At 38.1% G+C, this 24,282-nt stretch overlaps 1 long non-coding RNA gene across 1 annotated transcript in view; it reads right to left on the bottom strand.

Moving 5' to 3' along the window:
- LOC110257663 overlaps positions 1–24,282 on the bottom strand; it is a 412,314-nt gene that overhangs the window by 31,508 nt on the left and 356,524 nt on the right. Inside the window, exon 3 of the long non-coding RNA XR_002340582.1 lies at positions 1,238–1,338. This is a non-coding gene — a long non-coding RNA (uncharacterized LOC110257663). The remainder of the gene's footprint in view (positions 1–1,237; positions 1,339–24,282) is intronic.

Genomic DNA, 24,282 nt, shown 5'->3' with positions numbered 1-24,282 from the left:
CTCATACCAATGGCCTCTAATTGAAAAAATTATCCAGTAACTTCATATTACCCCATTTTGTATATATGTGTTTGGTCCTACCTAAAAGGGTCATGATCAAAGGAGCTCTAGATTGTGAGCTCTTTGGGAGCAAAGATTTATACACACACACACACACACACACAGACACACACATACACATACAATATATGTGTATATGTATATATATCCTATATATGTATATAGCTAGATATTGTGTGTGTGTGTATATATAGATATTGCGTCTATGTATATACACAATAATATGTATACACACACACACACACACACACACACACACACACACCACCAAATACCCAGAGAAGTCCTAGTAATAATAGTAGTCCAGTGAAACCTCAATTTTCACATTAAAAAGGAAACTTGTTCAGTTAACATGGTACCTATATCCTGTTATCTTTGCCAAAAGGGCTTAGGCCCTGATATATTTTACCCAAAGGAGCTTTTCTAACATCTGTTATACATGTCCTATTTCAACCATGCCCATCCACCTCCGAACAATATGTTTAAATGTGGTCATTTGTTCTCAGAAGATTCCCAATATTTTCTGCTTACAGGGAGGTGCATAACTCATTTATTATAGAAGTGAATAGAGCACAGAAATCCATGGTGTTTCTCTTTAGTAAGAGTAGAGAAGTCATTTTAGGGTTGATGCACCAAACTTAATGCCTGAATATTTTAATAGTTAATAACATGAGTTAGAATGGAAGGGAGGAGGGAGGGAGGGAGGAGGAAGGAAGGGAGGGAGAGCAAAATACAGAAGTATGCATAGAGTCCCCTGAAATGGGAAAAATTTAAGCAGTTTGCACTTTGATGAGAGCTCAAAGAGATATTAGTGTGCAGAGAACTTCATATCTAAAAATTAGTTTCAGCTGATTGCTAAATCCTGCCAAGAATAGAGTGGGTTCATAATTTATAATCCATCACCAGGGCAAGCCCTTACTGTTTATAAATTATGTAAAGCTATCTGTTTGCCTGTTTATTCAATCAATTTAATTCTCCTGTAATTCTGCTTAAAACTTAGCCAATTGACAGTTAATCATTTACTGTCTTTAGCATATTAATTTCTTATATGTTTATATCTACAAGTAGCAACTACCCAGGTGATAGAGACAAACACAGTAATACTAGCCCTTGATAAATGGACAAATGGAAAAGCAAATCCTAATTCACTGTCTATCCAAGAGGGTGATTCAAATACTTAGCACTTCTTGATCTCCAGGTGGTTTCCATTTCTCCGGTAATCCTGTCACAGTCCATCTCCATGAACTAAATTGGGAAGGTTGCCACCAACAACCTTTTCTGTAAATGGGAAAAGGGAAAGGATAACAACAAAAAATTAGTTGGTAACCTGTTCCTGAGTTAGACTGTGCTATAAGCACATTTGATGATCTGACTGGGTCTGAGGTGGACCATGCTTGGCTGCTCGTGTTGGTAGCATGAGCATTCAAACCAGCAATAGTGTGGTGAGGACTCAACATAGAGTTTGTAGAATTCTTTATATGATATATAACTCAAGATTCCTTCAGAGCAAAAGGAGGCTGTGACTATGGAAAATAAGAAAACAAAACTAATTTTCTTATAGAAAAATAAGAAGATGCATTCTATATTTTATTTGTACTATTTGTATTGCATATAATGGTGAAGCATTGTGGAAATGGTGGCCCAATGACATAATCAGAAATTGGAATAATAACTATGTCTAGAAATTACTAACCATCTATTTTATTTCACATACTACACTAGGGACTTTACATACATAATTTCATGTAATCTACACAACAATTTTTGAAAGTTATAAAATTGAAGATCAAAGACTATAAGTAGCTTGCCCCCAAATACACAGGTTTTTTTTTTCGCCACTGTACAGCAAGGGGATCAAGTTATCCTTACATGTATACATTACAATTACATTTTTTCCCCACACTTTGTTCTGTTGCAACATGAGTATCTAGACATAGTTCTCAATGCTATTCAGCAGGATCTCCTTGTAAATCTATTCTAAGTTGTGTCTGATAAGCCCAAGCTCCCGATCCCTCCCACTCCCTCCCCCTCCCATCAGGCAGCCACAAGTCTTTTCTCCAGGTCCATGATTTTCTTTTCTGAGGAGATGTTCATTTGTGCTGGATATTAGATTCCAGTTATAAGTGATATCATATGGTATTTGTCTTTCTCTTTCTGGCTCATTTCACTCAGTATGAGAGTCTCTAGTTCCATCCATGTTGCTGCAAATGGCATTATGTCATTCTTTTTTATGGCTGAGTAGTATTCCATTGTGTATATATACCACCTCTTCCGAATCCAATCATCTGTTTATGGACATTTGGATTGTTCCCATGTCCTGGCTATTGTGAATAGGGCTGCAATGAACATGTGGGTGCATGTGTCTCTTTTAAGTTAAGGAGAGTTTTGTCCGGATAGATGCCCAAGAGTGGGATTGCGGGGTCATATGGAAGTTCTATGTATAGATTTCTAAGGTATCTCCAAACTGTTCTCCATAGTGGCTGTACCAGCTTGCATTCCCACCAACAGTGAAGGAGGGTTCCCTTTTCTCCACACCCCCTCCAGCACTTGTTACTTGTGGACTTATTAATGATGGCCATTCTGACTGGTGTGAGGTGGTATCTCATGGTAGTTTTGATTTGCATTTCTCTTATAATCAGCGATGTTGAGCATTTTTTCATGTGTTTGCTGGTCATCTGTATATCTACTTTGGAGAAATGTCTATTCAGATCTTTTGCCCATTTTTCCATTGATTGATTGGCTTTTTTGCTGTTGGTTTGTTTAAGTTGTTTATATATTCTAGAGATTAAGCCCTTGTCGGTTGCATCATTTCAAACTATTTTCTCCCATTCTGTAAGTTGTCTTTTTGTTTTCCCTTGCTGTGCAAAAGCTTGTCCGTTTGATGAGGTCCCATGGGTTTATTTTTGCTCTAATTTCTATTGCTTTGGGAGACTGACCTGAGAAAATATTCATGATGTTGAAGTCAGAGAGTGTTTTGCCTATGTTTTCTTCTAGGGGTTTGATGGTGTCCTGTCGTATATTTAAGTCTTTCAGCCATTTTGAGTTTATTTTTGTGCATGGTGTGAGGGTGTGTTCTAGTTTCATTGCTTTGCATGCAGCTGTCCAGGTTTCCCAGCAATGCTTGCTGAATAGACTTTCCTTTTCCCATTTTATGTTCTTGCCTCCCTTGTCAAAGATTAATTGACCATAGGTGTCAGGGTTTATTTCCGGGTTCTCTATTCTGTTCCATTGGTCTGTCTGTCTGTTTTGATACCAGTACCACACTGTTTTGATGACTGTGGCTTTGTAGTATTTCTTGAAGTCTGGGAGAGTTATGCCTCCTGCTTGGTTTTTGTTTCTCAGGATTGCTTTGGCGCTTCTGGGTCTTTTGTTGTTCCATATAAATGTTTGGATTGTTTGTTCTAGTTCTGTGAAACATGTCATGGGTAATTTGATAGGGATTGCATTGAATCTGTAGATTGCTTTGGGTAGTATGGCCATTTTTACAATATTGATTTTCCCAATCCAGGAACATGGAATATCTTTCCATTTCTTTACATCTTCTTTGATTTCTTTGATTAAAGTTTTATAGTTCTCGGCATATAGGTCCTTTACCTCTTTGGTCAGGTGTATTCTGAGGTATTTGATTTTGTGAGGTGCAATTTTAAAAGGTATCGTGTTTTTGTATTCCTTTTCTAATGTTTCATTGCTGGTATACAGAAATGCAACTGACTTCTGAATGTTAATCGTATATCCTGCTACTTCGCTGAATTCATTAATCAGTTCAAGTAGTTTTGGGGTTGAGTCCTTCGGGTTTTCTTTGTATAGTATCATGTCATCTGCATACAGTGACAGTTTGATCTCTTCTCTTCCTATATGGATGCCTTTGATTTCTTTTGTTTGTCTAATTGCTGTGGCTAGGACTTCCAAAACGATGTTGAAGAGCAGTGGCGAGAGTGGGCATCCCTGTCTTGTTCCAGATTTGAGTGAGAAGGCTTTCAGTTTTTCCCCATTGAGGATTATATTTGCTGTGGGTTTATCATAAGTGGCTTTGATTATGTTCAGGAATGTTCCCTCTATACCCACTTTGGCGAGGGTCTTGATCATGAATGGATGTTGAACTTTGGCAAATGCTTTTTCTGCGTCTATTGAGATGATCATATGATTTTTGACTTTTTTTTGTTAATGTGGTGTATGATGCTGATTGATTTGCGTATGTTGAACCATCCTTGTGAACCTGGGATGAACCCAACCTGGCCATGGTGTATAATTTCTTTGGTATGTTGTTGGATTCGTTTGGCTAAGATTTTGTTGAGAATTTTTGCATCTATATTCATCAATGATATTGGGCGATAGTTTTCTTTTTTGGTGGTATCTCTGCCTGGTTTTGGAATGAGGGTGATGGTGGCCTCATAGAATGTCTTTGGGAGTATTCCTTCTTCTTCAACCTTTTGAAAGAGTTTCAGGAGGATGGGCACCAATTCCTCTTTATATGTTTGATAGAATTCGCCTGTGAAGCTATCTGGTCCTGGACTTATTTCTGTGGAGTGTTTTTATGACCTCTTCAATTTCATTTCTAATGATCTGTCTGCTTCATTGGTCTGTTTCATTTTGATTCAGTTTTGGCAGGCTGTATGATTCTAGAAAATTGTCCATTTCTTCCAGATTGTCAAACTTCTTGCCATACAGTTGTTCATAGTATTCTCTTATGGTTTTTTGTATTTCTGCAGTATCCGTTGTGATTTCTCTTTTTTCATTTATAATTTTGTTTATTTAGGTTCTTTCTCTCCTCTTTTTAGTGAGTCTGGCCAGGGGTGTGTCAATTTTGTTCACCTTTTCAAAGAACCAGCTCTTGGTTTTATTAATTTTCTCTATTGTTTTTTGAGTCTCTATTTTGTTGATTTCTTCTTTGATCTTTATAATTTCCTTCCTTCTGCTGACTTTAGGTCTTTTTTGTTCTTCTTTTTCTAATTCGTTTAGGTGGAGGGTTAAGTTGTCAATTTGGGATCTTTCTTCTTTTTTGAGAAAGGCCTGTATTGCTGTAAATTTCCCTCTGAGCACTGCTTTCGCAGCATCCCATAGATTTTGAGAGGTTGTGTCTTCATTATCATTTGTTTCAAGGTAGTTTTTAATTTCCTTCCTGATTTCCTCATTGACCCATTGCCTTTTTAGTAGCATGTTGTTTAGTCTCCATGGAGTAGGTTTTTTCTCTTTGCTTTTCCCATGGTTGATTTCTAATTTCATGGCATTGTGGTCCGAGAAGATACTTGAGATAATTTCTATGCTCCTAAATTTATTGAGATTCGCTTTATGTCCCAATATGTGGTCGATTCTTGAGAATGTTCCATGAGCATTTGAGAAGAAAGTTTATTCTGATTTTTTGGGATGTAGTGTCCTGAAGCTATCAATTAAGTCTAACTTTTCTATTGTTTCCTTTAGGATCTCTGTTGCTTTATTGGTTTTCTGTCTAGAGGATCTGTCCATTGATGTGAGGGGGGTGTTAAGGTCTCCTACTATGATTGTATTCTCATCCATATCTCCCTTTATGTCTGTTAATATTTGTTGTATATATCTGGGTGCTCCTATATTTGGGGCATATATGTTGACGATAGTAACATCCTCTCCTTGGATGGATCCCTTAATCATTAAGTAGTGTCCTTCTTTGTCTTTCTTTATGTCTTTTGTTTTAAAGTCTATTTTGTCTGATATGAGCGTTGCGACTCCTGCTTTTCTGTCATGTCTATTGGCGTGAAATATTTTTCCCCACCCTTTCACTTCCAATCTATATGTATCTTTTGTCCTAAGGTGAGTTTCTTGTAGGGAGCATATTGAAGGTTTTTGCCTTTTTATCCACTCAGCCACTCTGCGTCTTTTGATTGGGGCATTCAGTCCATTGACATTTAAGGTGATAATTGATAGATGATTATTTATTGCCATTTGAACCTCGTGTTCCAGTTGATTCTATGGTTCTCCATTCTTCCTTTCTTTTTTTTTTTTTTTTGGTTGGATGGTCTCCTGTTATTATCTGCTTGAGTGTATTTTTTTCATTTTTGCAAATGCAATACTTGGTTTTGGCTTGTGGTTGCCCTGTTTTTTAAGTATGCTAACCCCTTCCTATAATTGTGTGCTTTAGCCTGATGGTCCTGTAAGTTCAAATGCTTCATTAGTATATTAAAATTAAGAAGAGAAACATACAAACAAACAAACAAAAAGGTTTATTTACTTCCTAACATCCCTTGCCCACATTTTATGGTTTTGATGATGCTTTTTAATTTTTTCCTTTTTAATTTTATTTTGTTTGAAGCATGTTCATGATTAAATCTGTATGCTGGCTTATTTGAGTGACTGCTCTCTGATTGTGTTTTCCTCAGTCCTAGTTCTTCCTCTTCTTTTTTTTTTCTTTTCTTTTTTCTTCCCTTTCCTTCCTTTCTTTTTGGTTTAGAGAAGCCCTTTCAGTATTTCCTTTAACCTGGGTTTTGTGTTGCTATATTCTTTAAGTTTTTGTGTGTTGGAAAAAAGTTTTTGTTTCCCCTTCTATTTTAAATGATATTCTTGCTGGATAGAGTATTCTAGGTTGCATATTTTTTCCTTTTAGCACTTTAAATATCTCTTGCCATTCCCTCCTGGCCTGTAATGTTTCTGTAGAGAAATCGGTTGATAATCTTATGGGGGTTCCCTTGTAGGTAACATTCTGTTTTTCTCTTGCTGCCTTTAGGATCCTCTCTTTATCACTGACTTTTGCCATTTTTATTATTATGTGTCTTGGTGTGGGTGTTTTGGGTTCAATTTGTTTGGGGCCCTCTGTGCTTCCTGTATCTTGAACCCAGTAGCCTTTAGATTTGGGAAGTTTCCATCGATAATTTCTTCAAATATATTTTCCATCCCCTTATCTTCTTCTACTCCTTCTGGAATTCCTATTATGCGTAGATTGGCCCGCTTTATATTATCCCATAGGTCTCTTATATTGCTTTCCTGTTTTTTGTTTTGGTTTTCTGTCTGATGACCTGATTGGGTGATTTCCATTATTCTATCTTCCATATCACTGATTCGTTCTTCTGCATTATTCATTCTGGTTTTTACTGCCCCTAGTTCAGTTTGCATCTCTGCAACTGAATGTTCTAGTTTTTCTTGGTTCCTTCTCATATTTTCTAGTTCCTTTCTGAGGGTATCTGCATTACTGTTCATATCTTCTCTTAATTCCTTCAGTATTTTCACTATCTCTCTTTTGAACTCCAGGTCTGTCAGAATGCAGAGATCCATTTCATTGTTGACTGTTTTAGGTGAGTTCTCCTGTTGGTTTGACTGGGGGTAGTTTCTCAGCTTCTTCATCTTACTTGTTGTTTTCTTTCTCCTGCGGGAGTTGTACTCTCCGTGATCGGGCAGTGTTTGCCTTGTCACTGCTGTGGAATATTTCCTGAGGGCTGGCGTTGTTGGTCAATCTTTTTTGAGGCAGTGTGGCTTTTCTGGAGTGTTGATGGGGCTAACAGTGTTTCTTTGAAGCAAAGGAGGACTTCCTGAGGGCAGACAGGACTGGGAGGTCCACACCACGATGGTAGCAGAGTTCACTCAGTCATGCAGAGCTTGCTCTGGTGTTTTTAGGCTGTGGGGTTTTTGCAGGGGGTTAGCGGTGTTGGGCAGCTGTTCCTCAGGAGTGCAGCATCCCCTGAGGGCTGGAGCAGCTATGTGAGTCACTGAGAACCCAAGAGGTTCTTCCCTAGGGCAGCCCAACTCAGAAGGACGGTCTGAGAATGTAGGCAGATCTTTTCACCGTCTGGCCAAGCTTGTTGTAGCTTTTCTGGGCTTCAGGGGGTCCTGCAGAGAGCTGGCAGTCCTGTGCCATTGCTCTGCGGAAGTGCTGCTCCTCCCGAGACCTGGAGCAGCTAGCTGTGCCTCTACGAACCCAAGAGGTTTTTCCCCAGGGCAAGCCAACTCAAAAAGACTGTCCGAGAATTATGCAGATCTTTTCACGGCCTGGCTAGGCTTGTTCTAGCTTTTCTGGGCTGCAGACCTTTTCTCGGGGACTGGTGGTGTTTGGTGCTGCTCTGCGGAAGTGTAGCCCCTCCAAAGGGCAAGCAGGCCTGTGCAGGGACAGCCCCTGCGGTGGTAGGCTTCAGGCAATTGTTGAGGCCAGCCCTCCAGGATGGCAGGCAGCCCCAGGTCCGGAGAGTGCGTAGGGGGTGGTGGAGGTGGGGGGAGGGGATGCACTGGGAAGCGCAGCTTTCTGCTATCTAGCGGGCCTATAAGCTTGCTGTGGCATGGGGAGTATTCTATGGGGACCCACCCCTTCTTCCCTCCCCTCCCCAGCATGGGCGCAGACCAGGCTCTTCTCCCAGGTTCCCTCTGATGTGGCTTTCCACTTCCCCGCCCCTAGAGTATTGCTCCCTTCCTCTGCTACAGCTTTGTTTTCTAGTCTTCCAGGCAGTCTCTGCCCCGTCAAACTTGACAGACTGGATTCTAGACCTCCCAAGCAGTCTCTGCTCCACCCCGCCTCCCCAGCCCTTTCTTGGGGACTAACCTCCGGAGCCGAGGACTCGGTGCCCAGCCCCCACCCAGGCGTCTTAATTTTTGGTGACTGTGCCCGTAGTTCAGATGGTACGTTCGGTTCTTGATCAGCTTTTCAGTACTCCAACTTACTGCTACACTCTTCTCTACATCTGGAGATTCCTCAGATTCGTTTGATCTTTCCCCCAAGTAGGTGACTTTCCAGGGTGTGGGATCCCTTTTTCCTCCTCAGTTCCCTTTCGGGAGCGCCTGTCCAGCTCGGATTCACCTTCTCTCACTCTCCTCTTTTCTCTTGTTTTACCCAGTAATGTCACGAACTTCTTGCTGTTATTGGATTTTAGGTTCTTCTGCCAGCGATTGGTTGCTGTTCTGTGAGAGTCATTTATCCTGTAGATGTGTTTTTTTTGTTGTGTTTGTGGGAAAGGGCGAGCATGTCCCCCTACTCTTCTGCCATCTTGTCTCCTCTCTCCAAATACACAGTTTTAAATGTCCATCTAACTTCTGTATTGTCATGCTAAATTATGCCCTTATGCAACACACAGGTAATCTCTACTTTTTGCAACAATGCATTTCTATAAACTACAAGGAAAGCAGATCATTGTAAAGTGAATTATATTTTCCCACAGTAACAATGCTGTTATTGGAGGTTCTATTCTTAATCAATAATTTGAGATTGAACACATCATATATATGATCAACAGTATTTCATAAGAACAAAGATACTATGACCATAAAGTTTGCCAAGTCTAATAGATATTAATTATGTATGTGATGAGCAATGATGTTTCTTCTCTTTTCTGAACTTAGGGACTTGGAGAATATTTTGAATGGCTTTTATTCTTAAAGGACCTCTCTTAAGGGAAAAAACTAAAGCCCCTTTTCTCTCTTGATAAATGTCCATTTTGTATCTAGAGTTATTTGGAATCATTGCAGTGACTTTAAATTTCTATAAAAATTGCTATTACAGCATCTAGTATTTTTGAATACTAGAGAACAAAAAAGAAAAAACTTTGAAGTGATTCAAAGATCTACATTCTAGCCCTATCTCTGTTAGCAGTTAACTATATGACCTAAGCACGAATGCTTCTTCCCTAGGCCTCAGTTCTTCTCTCTCTGAATATGCTGGATTATGTGAATTTTAAAGGCCCTGCTGGCATATAACTTTCTGGAATCTGATATAGGGTGCTCAGTCTTTGGATTCTGGTCTAAGTTGTTGGAGAAGAGAGGTTTTCTGACTCCAGTCTTGTTGATTGTTGACTATTTACCTGCTCTTAGCTCAGCACCAAGCCACGAATGGAATCTCTCACAGGCTAGATCCTTTGCTCTGGTTGTAATAGTAGGGATTACAGGCATAATGTAATGTGCTATAGTGAAATCACAAGAAATTTAGAAGACCTGAATTAAAATCCCATTTCTTTATTTCCTGAATGACATTTAACTAAGCCACTTAACCTCTCTGCCCCTAAAATTTTCCCAGAGGTATAACAAAGGAGATGATTCTTTTATTGCAGGGTTATGTTAAAGATTAAGTGAGATAATGTATGAAAAATTCCTATGTATATCTATATCCTCATTATAGCCATGAACTAGTGTAAGGATTTCAAACTCAGGGAATTTGGACAACTTGTTAGTGATCCAGTTCCTAGTGGGACATTGTGCCTGGGCAGAGGTGTTTAGAAATGAGGTGTAGCTGTTTGTTTTTTTTTTTGTTTTTTTTTTAATTTTAACAAATATTTTCAATTGTTTAACTTAAAATAGTAACAACATACACAGACAAGACTATTACAAATGTTCATCCAACAATTTTATAAATAGCTTAATTTTAAAAATAATGGACATATGCTATGTTAGGAAAATTGAGGGTGTTGCATCCAAAGAAATGATTTCTTAAAATACTATATATATTTAATATGTACAACACATAGTATAATGATGACTACAATCAACCTAATTAACACACCATTTCCTTACATAGTTCCATTTTTTATAGGGTGAGAACACTTAAAATATCTCTAGACTCACTCATCCTATGTAACTGCAACTCTGTACATTTTGACCAACATCTCTCTATTTCTCTATCTCCCTGCCTGGGGTAATTAATATTCTATTTTCTGCTCAAATGGCAAACCAAACACAGCTTACCAAAACTTAAGAGAAGGAACAAAAACAAAAATAGTACTAAGAGCGAAGTTTATAGCCATAAATGCCTATATTTTAAAAAGAAGAAAGATCTCAAATAAACAACCTAACTTTATACCTCAAGGAACTGGAAAAACAAGAACAAACTAAACCAAAAGTTAGAAGAAAGAAGGAAATAAGGTCATAGTATAAGTTAATAGAAAAGAAAAAATGAAAAAAAAAACTGAATTAAAAATAATTATCAAACCCTTAGCTAGACTAAGGAAAGAAAGAATACTCAAGTAAATAAATTAGAAATGAAAGAGAAGACATTACAGTGGATGCCTCAGAAATAAAAATGATCATTAAGCATTATTATGAAAAAATATATATGAACAAATTGGATAACCTAGAAGAATTGAGTAAATACCTAGAAACATAAAATTTACCAAGACTGAAGAAAGAAGAAATAGGAAGCCAAAAGACACTAGTAATAAATGAGGATATGATGTAGTAATCAAAAACCTTCCAACAAAGAAAAGCTCAGGACCAGATGGCTTTGGAATTTAATTGTACGAAACAGTTAAAAAAGAATTAATATCAATCCACCTTGAAATCTTCCAAAATATAGAAATAGAGGGAATACTTTGAAATTCATTTTATGGGGCCAGCATCACCCTGATATCAAAACCAGACAATGACACCACAAGAAAAGAAAATTGCAGGCCAAAACCACTGATGTACAAAGATGCAAAAATCTTCCATAAAATACTAGTAAACTGAATTCAACAACACATCAAAAAGATTATACCCTGTGAACAAGTGGGATTTATCTTTAAAATACAAGTTTGGTTTAACACAGGCAAATCAATCAGTATGATACACCACATTAACAGAATGAAAGATAAAAAAACCACATGATTATCTCAATAGATGCATAAAATGCATGTGACAGAGTTCAATATCCATTCATGATAAAAAATCTCAATAAATTAGCCATAAAAGGAAATGTTCTCAATACAGTAAATAGCATTTATGAAAAGCTCATAGCTAATATCATAATCAATGGGGAAAAACTGAAAGCAGTCCCTCTAAGATCCAGTACAAGGTAAGTACACTCATTCTCCTCACTTCTACTCCATATAGTACTAGAATTACTAGCAAAAGCAATCAGATAAGAAATAAGTAAAAGGCATATAAATCAGAAAGGAAGAAATAAAACTTTGCAGATGACATGATCCTATATATAGAAAACCCTAAAGACTCCATTAAAATTTTTTTAAATCTAATAAATTCAGTAAAGTCACAGGATACAAAATCAACATACGCAAATCAGCTGTATTTCTTTATACCACCAGCAATCTGAAAAGAAAATTGAGAAAATCCCATTTACAATGACATCAATATGAATAAAATACTTAAGAATAAATTTAACCAAGGAGGTAAAAGAGCTGTACACTGAAAACTAGAAAACACCGATGAAGGAAACTGAAGAAGACACAAATAAATAGGAAGAAATCTTGCATTCATATATTGGAAAATATTGTTAAGATGTCCATATCCAAAGCAATCTACAGATTCAGTGCAATCCCTAGCAAAATTCCAATAACGTTTTTTTCAAAGATATAGAAAAACCTAAAGTTCCTATGGAGCCACAAAAGACCTCAAATAGACAAATCATTAGAAAGGAGAACAGAGTTGGAGGCACCACACTTTCTGAAATCCAACTATATTACAAAGCTATAGTAATCAAAAACAGTGTGGTACTAGCATAAAAACAAAAAGACCAGTGGAACACAGCAGAGAGCCCAGAAATAATCCTACACATATATATAGACAACTAATTTTTTTATGAGGGTGCCAGGAATACATAATGAGGAAAGGACAGTCTCTTCAAATAAACAACTTTGGGAAAACTGGATATTCAAATGCAAAAAAAAAAAAAAAATGAAATTGGATCTCTATACCTTAGACCACTCACAAAAGAAACCTCAAAATGGATTAAAGACTTAGACTTAGGTGTAAGACCAAAAACAGTAATACTACTAGAAAGAAACATAGGGGAAAATCTCCTTGACCTTGGCCTTGGCAATGATTTTTTGGATGTGACACCAAAAGCACAAGCAGAAAAAGTGTAAATAAACACATGGGACATTATCAAACTAAAATGCTTCTGTACAGCAAAGGAGACAACAAAATGAAAAGACAACCTATGGAGTGGAAGAAAATATTTGCAATCCATGTATTGAAAAGGGACTAATATCCAAAATACATGAGGAACTCACACAACTCAAGGGGCAAAAGACCTAAATAGACATTTTTTTTTTTCAAATAAGACATACATATGGCCAACAGGTATGCAAAAAGATGGTTAACATCACTAATCATTGGGAAAATGCAAATGAAAAACACAATCAGATATCACTTCACACTGATTAGGACAGCTATTACTTTTTTTCAAGTAATAAAAGATAGCAAGTATAGGTGAGGATGTGGAGAAAAAGGACTCCTTGTGCACTATTGGTGGGAATGTAAATTGGTGCAGTCACTGTGGAAAAGAGTACAGAGTCCTCAAAAAACCTAAAAACAGAACTACCATATTATCTAGCAATCCCTCTCCTATGCATATAGTCAAAGAAAATAAAATCAGTACTTCAAAGAGATACCTGCACTCCCATGGTTGTTTTTGCATTATTCACAGTAGCCAAGATATGGAAACAACCCAAGTGATAAAATATGATACACAATGCACAAATATACATGCAACAGAATATTATTCAGCCTTAAAAAGAAGATCCTGCCGTTTGCAGGTTATGGATAAAGGTGGAGGACAGTTATGCTGAGTGAAATCAGTCAGACACAGAAAGAAAAAAGCTGTATGATCTGATATGTGGAGTGTTGAAATCTTAAAAATCTGTCAGCTAATTTTGCAAGTGATCAACATAAAGCTTGACTAGACTCTATTGCTATGTATCAGTGTCTATTAATTCACCCAAAGTACATGAGAAAACATACATCTGGATAGGACCCTAGAGGTCCTTTATAAAACTGAATGAGTTTTATAAGTTACAACTTTCTGGAGTTCTCATCATGGCGCAGTAGAAACGAATCTGAGCTAGGATCCAAGAGGATGCAGCTTTGATCCCTGGCCTTGCTCATTGGGTTAAGAATCCAGTGTTGCCGTGAGCTATGGTAGGTCACAGATGCAGCTCGGATCTGGCATTTCTGTGGTTGAGCTGCTACAGCTCCAATTTGACCCCTAGCCTGGCAACCTCCATATGCCTTGGGTGCAGCCCTAAAAAGCAAAACAAACAACTTTCTGAGCCCAGAACCTGGATACTATGATTTAATACATAAAGTGTGGCTGTTAGAAGTCTGCAATGTTAAAAAAATGACCCTGGGGAGTTCCTATTGTGGCTCAGTGGGTTACAAACTTGACTAGTATCCATGAGGATGAAGGTTTGATCCCTGGCCTTGCTCAGTGGGTTAAGGATCTGGCATTGCTGTGAGCTGTGGTGTAGGTCACTGACGTGGCTCAGATCCCGTGCTGCTGTGGCTGTGGCCAGGAGCTGCAGCTCCAATTCAATCCCTAGCCTGGAAACTTCCATATGCTGCAGGTGTGGCCCTAAAAAAGAAAAGGAAAAAATATAACCCTGGAATGTTCACTGATGGCTAGGTTTTGAACTTTTGGACCTGTCAAATCTCCCATCTTGCAGGTGAGGAACATGAAATAGGGGAAGGAAGATGAGGTTCATAGTGTAGGAACTTGAAGACAGTTCTCCAGATATTGAATCTTTGCCATTTCCATAATACCACATGGCAAAAGAAGGTACTAAAATTGGTATTACTTTCTGTAAGCTAGGGCCATTTTGGGTAATATCCTGGCTGCGCTGAGCTTAAGCTGATATTCTCCTGCACACTATGCAGGCCAATTACCAGAGACCACATTGCCTGGTTGTTAAAAGTGTAAACTCACCTGAGCTAGGCTGCCATGGCAAAATGGAAGAAAGTGACATATAAAGCCAAGAGTGTCAGGAACTGCAAGAAACATGAAGGGGAGATCTGGAGGCATTTTTGGATATCCCCTTGGTACTTTATTACAATCCCATGTTTCTAGTCATGGCAAAGTGCACTGTATATCTTAGTAGCTTACACATATAAACTTAGTATATTCTTGGTTACAAAGGACCTGGGGCAGCAATTGCTCTCACGACTAAATATATCTACCTGATAAGTGTAGTATCAATATTAAGATAAAATATTTAATTAGCTCATATTCAAACTCATAATTTGAGAAAAATTTTGGACCTTCAGTTGTAGGCAATAATTTCATGCACGGAGAAGTCTTTTTTTAAAATTATTTTTTCCACCATAGCTGGTTTACAGTGTTCTGCCAATTTTCTACTGTACAGCGAGGTGACCCAGTCACACTTATATATACACATTCTTTTTCTCACATTATCATGCTCCATCGTAAGTGACTAGATATAGTTCCAGTGCAGGATCTCATTGCTTATCCATCCCAAAGACAATAGTTTGCATCTATTAACCCCAGACTCCCCATCCATCCCACTCCCTCCACTTCCCCCTCCCTCCCTCTTGGCAACCACAAGTCTGTTCTCCAAGTATATGGTTTTCTTTTCTGTGGAAAGGTTCATTTGTGCCATATATTAGATTCTAGATATAAGTGATATCATGGTATTTGTCTTCCTCTTTCTGACTTACTTCACTTAGTATGAGAGTCTCTAGTTCCATTATTTTTAGTTCTGGTTAAAATCCTTCTGTGGTCATTGTTTCTTATTTATGTCTTTACCAAAGGTTTCCTAAAGACTTGATTGTGCAATTGTATTAATTTTGAAATGTCCAAAGGTTTAGGGACAGGGAATCGTGACACTTGATTGTCATCCTGATTTCACCACGAATCAATTCTGTGAACTTGGAAAAATCCCTTTTTTCCAGACTGGTCTTGGTAAGAGATGATCTCAAAGGGCCTTTCAACTCTAAGAGTCAAGGAGTGCAAAAGCTGCCTGCATAAATAAAAATAAGATAGCAAGGTGCATCTATGAGGGGTGGTATGTAACCAGGACTGATTCTAGTACATCTTTGCGCATCAGGAACAGAATGAACTGGTAACTTATGCCTTTGCTTCTCTTTCCCTTTCTCCTCCCCATCCCTGCCCCCAATATGTTTCCCTCTCTATTTCTGTCCTTTTAATATTGTGTCTCTTAATTCAAGCTTTATCCCATGAATTACAACAAGGTAATTCAATAAGGTGTTTTTGCTAGGGTTTATAGGTTTCAAGCTAAAGATGTAGGAAGCTGTTATGGCTTAAGATGAATTTCAGCAGCAGATGATGGCAAAGTCCTCTGCTTCATGCTGGTAGGGAGGGAAACCTGCTCCAACTTTTGAAACACTCCGGCTGTTGCCCTCACTGAAGTGATGTGTAATCATAGTGAAACATGACAGGCTAGTTTTTTTTCCTTCTCATAAGCTTTGGTTTCAGTATTACTGTTCACAATTTTACCGTTAAATCTTTTGTCCAAAAGTTTAAGAATATTATTCATGGGTGGCTGGTGGTAAGGATGGGGGGAAATGAGAAACTGAGAAACATTGTTTTCTTCAAGTTAACATTTCAATAAAAATTTGAGAGCATTCATGGGGAGACAAAAAAAATTAGGAACCCCAATAATTCTTCTAGAGCAATGCTTTCTCTTTCATGAAAGGCATTGTGAGATTTTACTCAGAGCAGCATTTTGAGCACAATTGAATGCATGTATAATTCTTGAACCCTTCATTTAAAAACCACTTGAAAGCCAAAGTACAAAAATCTAAAGGAAATGCTTGTTAACAACCTCCTATCATATTTTACATTCTAAGAGTTATATATCTTGAAACATGGTGTCTTTAATGCAGTACTCGTAAGTTACTGTTCAGGGAACAAATGTTCACCGGGTGGTACACTGGCAAAAACAGAGATTTTGGAATTGGAATACCCTGGGTTAGAATCCCTATGCCCCTTGGTAGCTCTGCCAATTTGGGGAATTTACTGAAGCTTTAGTTTTCATACCTGCTTCTTGGGAAGGTAGAGTGAGATATGTCAAAGCATGTTACAATGAGTACAGGTTCTAGGTTACAAAGTGAGGCAGCATCTCTCATGTGATCCATCAGTGTTCTCCCTAGAAGGTTTCTATGTTTTTGACTGAGATAGATGATTATTTCAAAGCATCCATCATGCAGAGTATGACACAGATTAGTTACTCGATACATAGTATTGTTCTAGACACTTCTTGGCTTACAAAAGTTTAACTATAGGTGTTTGAAATAAAAGAGCACTCTCTACTTCAGCTTATATTGTCATACCTGAGTTGCTGTTCAGAATAAATTTGTCCTCAGCAAACCATCAGGACATTGACAGGCAATGCAGATAGCTCATTAGCAAAGGACAGCCACTGGCTCCACTTCTTCAGTGCGCCTGGTTTCTAACAACCCAAGCCTGGAATTTGTCATGTGTTTGCATTCCTGTACATTGCAAAGTTTTTCTTTTTTTTCTGTTAAATGCTTGTGATCTGGCCTAACACCATTTCAGTAAAATGTAATTTAGTGTCATCAAATTCATCAGGCAAGGTGTGATGTGGAAAAAAGTCAAGAAATGTTTTCTGTTTTAAAAGTGCTTTCAGACAATACTTTCAAGTACACATATATTCATTCATTCATTCATTCATTCATTGGTTCGTTCACTAGTTTATCTATGTACTTAATTTTTCAAATTGGAGTAGAGTTAATTTACAATGTTGTGTTACTTTTAGATGTGCAGCAAAATGATTCAGTTATACATACATATGGGTATTATTTTTTTTTTGCAGATTCTTTTCCCTTATAGGTTATTACAAAATATTGTGTAGAGTTCCCTGTGTCATACAGTGGGTTCTTGGTGATCTGTTCGACTTGGGATTTAGAAGCGGGATCAGATGGGCTTGGGGTCCTTTTCTTTCCATAGACATCCTCAGTTGAAGCTTTTGGGCTGTTCCTCACTGCATGGGATGGTCCCTCTTGCCAGTGTTACAGACTGTTGTTCAGGCCTTGGAAAATTGCAGCTTTTTCTTTTTCTGGCCCTGAACAGTTGGCTGCTAGGGATGGCTGCTCAGTTATGATTTTCATATATCCTTTATCATTTCTTCCTTCTGATAAAATTGCTTTTGACATTCATCTTTAAGTTAGCTGTGGTTTTTCAAGAACATATCTCTCCCCAAATCTTTTGGATGCCAATAATAAATGTCTTAGTAGCTAATAGGCCCAGTCTCACAACTAACTACTGTGTCTGCCTCAAGTCACTGTGTGATAATGCTAATCATTTACATATTCTTGAACAGTCCCCTGACAATATACCTAGATCAAAATAGATACATTTGTTCTAGCAGCTTATAAGTTTTTTTATCAAAATAGCTGTCATACATAGGAAAGGCACAGAGGAGTGATATTCTTTGGTGGTACCTCATATAGATCAGGGACTATGTTAATTATTATATTCATCTCATTTAAGCCTTAAAATATTCCTAAAAGTTAAACACTGATATCCTAATTCATGAAAGAAGGCAAAGGAAACAGAGTTTTGGGTAACATGTGCAAAAGCGTAGAATTCACGCTCAGATCAAACTCCCAATGCCCATGAATTAGCCCTAGCCCAGAGCTTGTCCTAACCTGGTCCTGTCCTCTCTTTTCTGCTCTTGCATCTTGATTACTTTGTTCGAAAGTTGAACTACAGTTTTTCTGCTTATTTTTCCAGTTTTATTTTTTTCAAGCTAAGGCACAGTGAAAGTCATGTTCCTTACATCCTTCTGCTAAAGATGCAATTCCAGTTTCCCAATGCATGAATTAAATTCTTTAAAAAATAAAAATTGTAACCATGTCTCCATAGTGAGAAGGAACTGTAATTAAGACACTGGTTGCAATTCCCAGTCCAGTAGTCAAACAAATAGATATCTCATACCTTGGGTGTTTCGTTTTGTTTTTCATTGTACTTAAATAATTTTTATTGACATTCATGAATTTAAAATGAGGGCAATTTAAAAATATAATTAGCTCAGAGCAGGATTCCACAAAATTAGCCCTTCATGCATGAGCTGAATGACCTGTTCACATATAGAGAAATATGCCAGCGTGCATCCCAGAAGGGCAAACTTGCAGAAACCGAGGCTCCACATGCTGCCACTATTGAGAAACTAAGCTCCTGCGTGATTGTCTTTAACGTGAATCCCACCAGAAGACACAAAAGGATGAGAAAGTTAGAATTCCTCCTCAGGGAAAGAATGTATAACCCCCCCATACTATTATTGGTTATTATTATTTTTGCTTTTTAGGCCTGCACCCATGGCATATGGAAGTTCCCAGGCTAGAGGTCGAATCAGAGCTGCAGCTGCTGGCCTACACCACAGCCAAAACAATGCTGGACCTGAGCCACATCTGTGACCTACACCATAGCTCATGGTAGCGCCACTTATCCTACTATGTGAAGCCAGGGGTCAAACTCACATCCTCATGGATACTAGTTGGGTTCTTAACCCACTAAGCCACAATGGGATCTCCTATTAGAGTTATTTTTATTGAACCCATACTATGCGCCAGGCATCTTGTTAGGTGTTTTCTTACATTCTCCAAATGCCTTAATGAGGCGGTATGCTTAACCTCATATTTTTCTTTGACTGAGTAATTCTTTTTTTTTTTTTTTTGTCTTTTGTTGTTGTTGTTGTTGTTGTTGCTATTTCTTGGGCCACTCCCGCGGCATATGGAGGTTCCCAGGCTAGGGGTTGAATCGGAGCTGTAGCCACCGGCCTACGCCAGAGCCACAGCAAGGCAGGATCTGAGCCACGTCTGCAACCTACACCACAGCTCACGGCAACGCCGGATCGTTAACCCACTGAGCAAGGGCAGGGACCGAACCCGCAACCTCATGGTTCCTAGTCGGATTCATTAACCACTGCGCCACGACGGGAACTCCTGACTGAGTAATTCTACATGCTGAAGATTATGTATTGGTCATTTAGAAAGAATCATGCAGCTAGTAAATAGCAGAAGTAGTATTCAGAATCCCTTCTTCCAATTTTCAAGGCCATGGGCTTATTACTGGGTTGTAGCTATGCCACTGCGAATAAGAGAGAGAAAGAGCCAAGATGCCTCTGCTATGACCAGCTTCTTAGGTTACAGGAAAAGAAGCTCAGAACAATTTAGAAGTGTGCTTACATTTTTATACTCAAACCCATTCCGTATTAGTTTATAGATACCCACAGATATTCTCTGTATGCTTTGTACCGCTTATAGTATCAGGAGTCATAGTTTAAAATATCATGACCTTTTTTAAAGGAAAAAAATTCTGTTTCTGGAAAAAAAAAAAAAAGAGAATTGCCATAACTTTAAAAGGGTCATTCCTAACGTCAACTCTACTTCAATTAAAAAAAAAAAATCAAAAATCAACAACAAGGATTAAATGTATAGCCCAGGGAACCACATTCAATATTTTGTAATAACCTATAATAGAAAAGGATCTGAAAAAAAGTATGTATAACTGAATCGCTTTGCTGTACAACTGAAATTAACACAATACTGTAAATCAACTGTACTTCAAAAATAAATCATTTTTAAAATAATGAAAAATATGTCATTCCTATAAAAACACACATAACTAGGCCTTGAATATTTTCACTGATTTTTGCATGTGACTTTTTTTCAAGGGCCGCACGCACAGCATATGGAAGTTCTTAGGCTAGGGGTAAAATTGGAGCTGCAGCTTCTGGCCTATACCACATTCACAGCAACTCCAGATCCTAGCTGCGTCTGTGACCTACACCACAGCTCATGGCAACACCAGATCCTTAACCCACTGAGTGAGGCCAGGAATGGAACCCACATCCTCATGGATAATAGTTGGAGGACTGCTGAGCCAGGTCAGAAACTCCATGCATATGACTTTTGAGAAAAGGCTTGTCTATCCCAATGGATGATGTTAAGGAAAACAATAGTCTGACATTTCCTATTATCCATAGATACAAGATTAAGTATACATTATATTAAATCTTTAAATAAGTGAGTAATGTCAATTAAATGTGAACTTGTCAAGTCTTACTATTTATTTGTAAGTGCTCCTTATATTTTAGGAATACTCACCCACTGTCTTTCAAACGTGTTATGAATACTTTCCTCAGTTCCCATGTAGCTGCAGTCTTTGTTTATGGTTATTAGTGTTTCTTCATTTGTTTTTCAATTTGCCTTGTTGAAATTCTTAACTATTTCTGTATTAAATTTGGCTTAAATATTAGGCTTCAAAAGGCCTTCTACATCCATCCAAACATTATAAAAGCATTCACTAATATGTTCTTGTACTTTAGTGGTTTAACATTTAAAATAAAATTAATAGCTTTTCATCAGCATAGAAAATTGATATATGATCATTTTGAAAAATTCAAATAATACAGAAAAGTATGATGAAAAGTGAAAAGAGCCCCAAAATAATAGAATTAAAAATTTACAACATATTGAAAATGTATCCTTAGCCATACATATCCCATGTCTGAATATGTGAGTGTGTGTGTGCCTGTGCACATGTGCATGAGTGTGTGTACTGCTTTATACACTCTAGGCATTCTGCTATTCTCACTCCACAATAACAGTATGTTGTGGTGCCTTTTTTGTGTCAATTGATATAAATATTCCTCATTATTGTCAATGACTTCACAATGCACCATTTAATGGATTTACTATAATAGTTTATTAACCATGTTTCCAATTTCTGATTATTTGAACAATTGTTCAACTAAATCATTTGTGTGTGTGTGTACTTGTACCAAATTGTCATATTATTTCATTATGAAACATTTCTAGACTTGGAATTGCTGAGACAAAGAATATTATAATTTAAAGTCTTGATGTATATTTCTAAAAGAGTCACTATAAATATTGGGCAATTTTTACTTCTAACATCTGCTTAATCATTGCAAACCTGATACTTAGAAGCTTCTATCTCATTAAAAATGTATCTAAATGCCATCGAAGTTAGCATACACATCTCAAGTATGAAATTAAAGTTCTCAGTTTAATTTGCCAAGTACACAAAGTTTTTTTTTTTATTTGAAGTGGCCACACAAGGTAGGAACAGATGTAGGATTTTTTTTTTTTTTGGCTTTTTGCTATTTCTTTGGGCCGCTCCCATGGCATATGGAGGTTCCCAGGCTAGGGGTCCAATCGGAGCTGTAGCCACCGGCCTACACCAGAGCCACAGCAACGCGGGTTCCGAGCTGCGTCTGCAACCTACACCACAGCTCACAGCAATGCCGGATCGCTAACCCACTGAGCAAGGGCAGGGACCGAACCCGCAACCTCATGGTTCCTAGTCGGATTCGTTAACCACTGCACCATGATGGGAACTCCAGATGTAGGATATTTTGATGTAGGTTTTTTTGGTTTTGGTGTTTTTTTTTTTTTTTTTTTTTTGACTCCATACAATTGCCAATTACACCTGTTTTTTTTTTGTTTGTTTGTTTGTTTTTTTGTCTTGCCTGATCCATTAAGTTCTAGATTTCTCTTCCCACTGCCCTTTTATACCCAGAGTTTGTAATCCCACTGCAGAGGAACTGACAAAAACAATCTATCCTATGTCATTTTGGGTTATGTGTACAGTTTTTAAAATTAGTATCAGAAAAGCCACATTTTCACTCTGGTGGTGGTGAGATTGGGAGGCTTGAAAAATTCAGAGGAGGACCTAGATATTCCTCAACAATATCTGCTTCTATCTTCCTGGTATCCCTAAGAAAACAGAGTATTCCATGCAGGGCGAAAAAACATGAAATAGTAGAGTGTGTTGGTATCTTAAAACATGGTCAGGCCAGCAGGTATAGTTGTACACAACCATAAGCAATGGCTCTGAGCTTTTCAATGCTGCAGCAGTGTAAAGCATGAGCCAAAAAGTTTTAGGAAAGGAGAATTGGAAAAGTCGTTTTCTGTTCTAAAGAGTTTGTTGCTTTTTTGTTTTTTGTTTTCTTTTTTTTTTTTTTTTTTCAACTGGCACATGAGGACTCCTAAATAGTCTTAAGCAATACAGTCATACAGGTGGATTTGAATTGCAGATAACACTGCATTTTTATGGATCCTGGAGTAGAGGAGAACACACATAACAAAGAAGGTAGAGGAAGGAAGCTGTTGAGGAAAGACTGGCAAAAACTGATAGTGGACTGAAGTAATTCATTAATAGGAAAAGAGAAAATAAACTTTGAAGAGATGAAACTGATGGGACTTGGTGAAAGATTTTATGGATGGAGGAGGCAGCAGCTGTCAAGGATTGCTGGTTTATATGTTGAATAGGGAGAGTTGGATTTAATGCAGGTTTTAATTTCATCAAGAACATGTGATGTGGAGTTCCCGACATGGCTCAGTGGTTAACGAATCTGACTAGGAACCATGAGGTTGTGGGTTCGATCCCTGGCCTTGCTCAGTGGGTTAAGGATCCGGCATTGCCATGAGCTGTGGTGTAGGTCACAGACGTAGCTCGGATCCCGCGTTGCTGTGGCTCTGGTGTAGGCCGGTGGCTGCAGCTCCGATTTGACCCCTAGCCTGGGAACCTCCATATACCGTGGGAGTGGCCCAAGAAATAGCAAAAAAAAAAAAAAAAAGAACATGATGTGATAGATGGCAAGGATATTGAGGGTGTGTGCAAAAAGTGATTATTATCATTCAAAGTCAAACAGTATGATTAGAGAGGGAAGAAAATATATCAAAAGAAATGAGGGGCATGGAATTCTGGTTGTATCTGTAGTCCTGGAAGGCTGTTGGAATTGTATTGCTAGAGGAAGTGAGCTGGAAAAATGGAAAGTGGTGGTCAGAGAATGGAATGCTTGAAATTTAGATTCTGAAGGGTGACAGTTACTGGTAGCTTCCAAGTATGAATATGACCATGGGAATGAGCTGGTGAGGTAAGATGGAGGATATTGGAAGAAAAGAGGTTAAGGAACCAAGAGCTCAGAGTGTTGGGAGAATTTTCCATAGGAATATTTAAATCACCAAGAAACATAACAGGAACATGGAGTGCAGAGCCCAGAACTGCACAGGATGGAGTTCCAAAGGAAAATTCTTACGGCATTAAAAGCTTGAAAGGCAATCATGGCACTGTGTATCTTATAGAGGACCACTGATGATCATCCAACCCATACCACAACCTTAGAAAATATTCCCTGTCCACAGTCCTGTTCACAGTCTAGAAGGGCAGGTGTACACATGTACTACATAATGATGTCATTCCTGGGTCACAGGTAGATGGAATAGGGACCTCTGACCCTCAGATTCTCATCAGTCCAGATGTATCTCCTTAATGGAAGCTGTAATTAAGACCCAGTGACAGAGTTAGTCATTAGTGGGGAATCAAATTTAAGAGTCATGTAGATTTGTGGACTGAAGCTTTAGTTCTGAGGTGTCCTCCATGATCAACCATGTGTGTTTGCCTAGAATTGAGCAGAGAAGGCATGTCAGAAGGAAGCAGGGGGATGAAGCAGTACTCACTCTCTCGCTCTCTTTCTCACAGATACACAGATTGTCTGAATTCCAAATACACATGAATCTTTGTTATATTTCTGTTATTCTGTG

The sequence above is a fragment of the Sus scrofa genome, chromosome X (assembly GCF_000003025.6).
Source record: "Sus scrofa isolate TJ Tabasco breed Duroc chromosome X, Sscrofa11.1, whole genome shotgun sequence".
Lineage (NCBI taxonomy): Eukaryota > Metazoa > Chordata > Mammalia > Artiodactyla > Suidae > Sus > Sus scrofa.
Note: the sequence above shows the minus strand (reverse complement) of the source record. Positions and strands in the feature narration are given on the sequence as shown.